Raw genomic sequence first — 6,000 nt, 5'->3', positions numbered from 1 at the left:
CTTTTATAGTGTATCTGTCTCATACCCCTCCTCTATCTCCTCTTCACCTCTGCATGCTTCCTTGTTTGTCTCTATCCTTATAAGGTCTGTTGTTTTGGTTTGTTTTTAATTCAGTACCTTATGAGTACAATTAACCATTTAAAAGCATTTCAGAAGATATGACAAAATGTCATAACAACGAAGAAAGTTCATCATATTTTATCATCTTAAAATGTAGTAGCCTATTGAGCATATTTGAAGTTAGGCTTATCATGAAGTGGAGTTGTGCATTCCAACACAATATTGGCCCGCTAGAGAGAAGAGATGTGTCAATTATAATTTTATGTTGGTATATTTATTTGACGTTAGATTGTTGAATAGAAGACATGTTCACTGGCTTTAACTGGGTTCATGTCAACATTTAATGTATTTTTTATGTAACCTTCATTTAACCAGGCCAAATAGAACACATAGATTCTGAAGGATTTGACAAATAAGCAAAGTGTTTTGCATTGCTATTTTGAATGACATTTTCAAATCAAACTTTATTTACACAACGTTAGCATTTGGAGACAATGGGCAGGTCAACAAAAGCATGGATCGCAGTCTTAGACTGCTTACAAGGTAAGGAAACCAATATTACATTTTGTGATTTGAGTGAACTATCCCATTAAGACAGAGTTGAGTTGGGATATTTACTCACTCATGGCATCATTGGACTGTCCTGTTTTTTTGGTTTTTATCTTTATGCTCTGCATAGGCCTATGGCACCTGGTAACCCTAGGCCTTGACCTGAGTAGTTCACAACAGATGTGTGTGGGGTTTGAAAAGAACAGGGATAAATGCACAATATTACAGATTGATTTGGTCTGTGAAACTATTCATTAATATGCAAACTCAACTCTGTTTTAATCTTAGATATCAAATGGACACGTTTGTGGCTGCATCACATCCGGCCGTGGTTGGGAGTCCCATAGGGCGGTGCACAATTGGCCCAGCATCGTCCGAGTTTGGCTGGGGTAGGCCATCATTGTACATAAGAATTTGTTCTTAAAACTGACTTGCCTAGTTAAATAAAAATAACAAAAATATTAATAATAATCTGTTCTACACAACGCATTTCTATCTGAACATTTCATAATATACTGTAATCATTAACTTCACCCTCCTGGTCAGCTACTCCTCCCACACATTACACCAATAGACATTAGGGTGTATTGGTATTTGTCCCCATCGGATTCCTAAATATTGGTATAAGGCCAGGTCCAAAAAAGTCGGGCAAAGATTATTGATGAATGAAGATATTTGTAGCAATGCATGATGTCTCAAATTAAAATAACTGAAGCAATATCAACATCATTCATTATGAAAATAGATTCACAAAGAGCAAGAAATCGATGTACAGAAGTCTCAAGTACACTGTGTTTAGCCTTTTTAAACACAGTCCTTTTTGTAAAATCTTGACTGTGATGGAAATCTTGAACTGACAAAGGCTTTGTCTTTGAACCATGGGCTTTCTCTAACATTTTGTAGAGTTTTGGTGTGGTTGTGATGTCTGAGACTAAGCTATAAGGCGAAAGGTATCTGACAGTGCAGAGGTACTGGTGAGGCTATGGGAGAACAGACAGACAGAGACCAAGCATGAGGACAGAAGCAGTTGGGGGGCCATGACAACTCTTCTGGATTTTATCATGATGATCAATTTGAATAGTGAAGACAAGCAGCTGTTATAGTGTCTTTAGTTTAGCTGTGTTTTAGCCTTCAAAAGTGGTTCAGACCCACATTTTAGGAGATAAGGCTAGATAAGGCAGTTGCCTAAACCTGATTGCACTGCATTCCCCAGCACCTGCATTTTAGAGCCAACCTCACTCTCACCTTGATTTCAATTGCACAGTCAGAAACCACTTACGTACCATTCGTTTTTGAGCAATTTGTGTTTCAGCTGCGGTTTGTGCCTGAACTATTGTCATGAGCAGGTTTTGGAACGATAAATATATTTTATCAAGGAATGTAAGACTCATTCTCTACACATTATGTTATTTAGATTCAACATTTATTCATTTCACCTTGACGTAATAATAATATAATATAATGTGCCATTTAGCAGACATTTTTATCCAAAGCATTTCCCAGTCATGCGTGAATACATTTTAAGTAATGGTGGTCCCAGGAATCAAACCCACTACCCTGGCATTACAAGCGCCCTGATCTACCAACCGAGCAATTTTGAAAGACGTGCACCCTTATAATACTAGGCTGTGCCATGCCAGTCTCTGTTTGGGTGCACTACTCCAACAGGGCAATGAATGGGAAGGTATGGGATTTCATTCTAAATCTATGGGTTCAACCTATTGTCCATCTCTAACCTGTCAAGGCTGCTTCAGCCCCTCACTCTGATGCAGCATCCTTTAATCTTATAGTGGATGTTAACTAAAGTATCATCTATTCGTGGCATGTTGTCCCAACCAGCACATATCAAATCAAATCAAAATTGATTTGTCACATGCGCCGAATACAACAGGTGTAGGTAGACCTTAGCGTGAAATGCTTGCTTACTAAGCCAACAATGCAGTTCAAGAAATAGAGTTAAGAAAATATTTACTAAATAAACTCAATTAAAAAATACAATAAAAAGTAACACAATAAAATAACAATATAGAGGCTATATACAGGGGGTACCGGTACCCAGTCAATGTGCGGGGGTTCAGGTTAGTTGAGGTCATTTGTACACGTAGGTAGGGGTAAATTGGCTATGCATAGATAATAACAACGAGTAGCAGCAGTGTAAAAACAAATCGTTCGGGTGGCCATTTGATTAATTGTTCAGCAGTCTTATGGCTTAGGGGTAGAAGCTGTTAAGGAGCCTTTTGGACCTAGACTTGGCGCTCCGGTACCGCTTGCCGTGCGGTAGCAGAGAGAACAGTCTATGACTTGGGTGACTGGAGTCTTTGACAATTTTTTGGGCTTTCCTTTGACACCGCTTAGTATATAGGTCCTGGATGGCAGGAAGCTTGGTCCCAGTGATGTACTGGGCTTTACGCATACCCTCTGCAGCGCATTACGGTCGAATGTCGAGCAGTTGCAGTACCAGGCGTTGATGCAACCGGTCAGGATGCTCTCGATGGTGCAGCTGTAGATTTTTTTGAGGATCTAGGGACCCATGCTAAATCTTTTCAGTCTCCTGAGGGGGAAAAGGTGTTGTCGTGCCCTCTTCAAGACTGTCTTGGTGTGTTTAGAACATGATAGTTTGTTGGTGATGTGGACACCAAGGAACTTGAAACTCTCCAGCTGCTCCACTACAGCCCTGTCGATGTGAATGGGGGCGTGTTCGGTCCTCCTTTTCCTGTAGTCCACGATCGTCTCCTTTGTCTTGCTCACGTTGAGGGAGAGGTTGTTGTCCTGGCACCACCCTGCCAGGTCTCTGACCTCGTCCCTGTAGGCTATCTCATCGTTGTCGGTGATGTTATTTGACAACTCAGTCAAATGTTAAATCAAAACTAGATGTTGAACTGACGTCTGTGCCCAGTGGTGAGGTACGCTACTGTATGTCTACCTTTAACTGAGACATCATGGGTATGTGGGATAAAACCTGAAATAAGTCTGAATTTACCTCAGCTGACGTATAGTCCAACCTCTGGTTGAAGTGCTTAACATTTTACATTTACATTTTAGTCATTTAGCAGACGCTCTTATCCAGAGCGACTTACAGTAGTGAATGCATACATTTCATACATTTTTTTTTTTCGTACTGGCCCCCCGTGGGAATCGAACCCACAACCCTGACGTTGCAAACACCATGCTCTACCAACTGAGCTACAGGGAAGGCTTGTAGCTCAGCACAGTAGGACCCCAGTTTGTACCAAGTAACATGGCCAGGGCATTGCTCAAATACAAAATCTTTGCTTGGGTCAACTGTTGCCTGATCTAAAAGAGTGAGAACAAGGGAGATAGGAGAAAGAAAATAAGTGATATTTAGGAAGAGGTCATCATTTCATGGAGTCTGTGAAGGAAGAAACCACATGGAAAAAGTGTTGTTAGTTCCAAAAAACAGATTTTCACAAAGTCAAATAAATGTATTGTGTTGTAGGTTTCATGGTGCTTGTATCCAAACCAAAGTAGATAATTTAAAGACTGTTTCATACATTAGTTGGGGTCTCTATAAGCTACAATATGAGGACCTGAACCTAGCATAAAAGTGCATCCCTGTAGCTGTGCGAGCTAATACAGTCAAAATGGTTGCTTTGGGGTAATTGTGTGATTTGGCCAGGGGCAAGTTAAGCCAATAAATAGCTCAGTACATTAACAAACAAGAAAACAAACATGTTCCTGTGAGAAAGAGAGGCTTTGATAGAGTCTGATAGAGTCATGACATGGAGTCTGATCTTATTAAACATATCAAGAATCCGGCAGACATTTTCATGGGCTTAGTAGACTCAAATGTAGAGAACTTGCCTATGAATTGGCACAACATCCCCGTTCAAGACAACTGGCGGCTCAACTTACCCATTCTCTATTACCCCATACCCTGAGACCTCTTTTTTTGGACAAGCTATGTTTTCAAAACTGTTATGTTTACATGAATTCTGATTATTTCCAGGGATACACAACATCTTGAGATATATGTAGATATTTTTGTTAGAAAGAATACTATATTTCCCCTGACATAGTGATGCTGAATGTAAAAAATAGCTCAACATTAAAGTGAAAAGCCATATCTCAGACTGGCCAATAAAAATATAAGATTAAGATGGGCAAAATAACACAGACACTGGACAGAGGAACTCTGCCTAGAAGGCCAGCATCCCGGAGTCGCCTCTTCACTGTTGATGTTGAGACTGGTGTTTTACAGGTACTATTTAATGAAGCTGCCAGTTGAGGACTTGTGAGGCATCTGTTTCTCAAACTAGACACTCTAATGTACTTGTCCTCTTGCTCAGTTGTGTACCGAGGCCTCCCACTCCTCTTTCTATTCTGATTAGAGCCAGTTTGCGCTGTTCTGTGAAGGGAGAGGTTCACAGCGTTGTACCAGATCTTCAGTTTCTTGGCAATTTTTTGCATGGAATAGACATAATTTCTCCGAACAAGAATAGACTGACGACTTTCAGAAGAAAGTTATCTTGTTAGGGACAGGGGGCAGCATTGGGAAGCTTGGATGAAGGAGGTGCCCAATGTAAACTGCCTGTTACTCAGGCCCAGAAGCTAAGATATGCATATAATTGGTAGTATTGGATAGAAAACACTCTAACGTTTCCAAAACAGTTAAAATAATGTCTGTGAGTACAACAGAACTGATATGGCAGGCGAAAACCTGAGACAAATCCATCCAGGAAGTGGAAATATTTTGATGTGGCTGTTTTTCAATTCAATGCCTATACAGAATGTAATGGGTTAGGACCCAGATTGCAGTTCCTATGGCTTCCACTAGATGTCAACAGTCTTTAGACATGCTTTCAGGCTTTTATTTTGAAAAACGATGAGTAAAAAGACCTTTTGGTCAGTGGACAGGGGAAGTAGGCAGAGCTGGATTGGGCGCGTGACTGTGGGCGCGCCGTTCGTTGTTTTTCCTTTCTATTGAAAATGATATTGTCTGGTTGAAATATTATTGATTATTTAGACAATAGACAACCTGAGGATTAATTATAAACATTGTTTGACATCTTTCGACGAACTTTACCGGTACTATTAGGATGTATTCGTCTGCCTGTTGTGACCGCCTTTGAGCCAGTGGATTACTGAACAAAACGCACCAACAAAACTGAGTTTTTTGGATATAAAGAGGGACTTTATCGAACAAAACAAACATTTATTGTGTAACAGGGAGTCTTGTGAGGGCAACCAGATGAAGATTATCAAAGGTAAGTGATTCATTTTATCGATATTTCTGACTTTCTGACTCCTCTACTTGGCTGGAAAATGTTTGTATGCTTTTGTAAGCGGGGCACTGTCCAAAGATAATCGCATGGTATGCTTTCGCCGTAAAGCCTTTTTGAAATCTGACACAGCGGCTGGATTAACAAGAAG

Source organism: Salmo salar, chromosome 03 (genome assembly GCF_965601325.2).
Source record: "Salmo salar chromosome 03, fSalSal1, whole genome shotgun sequence".
In the NCBI taxonomy this organism is placed as follows: domain Eukaryota; kingdom Metazoa; phylum Chordata; class Actinopteri; order Salmoniformes; family Salmonidae; genus Salmo; species Salmo salar.
The sequence above is the reverse complement of the archived record's forward strand: the minus strand, read 5'-3'. Positions refer to the sequence as shown.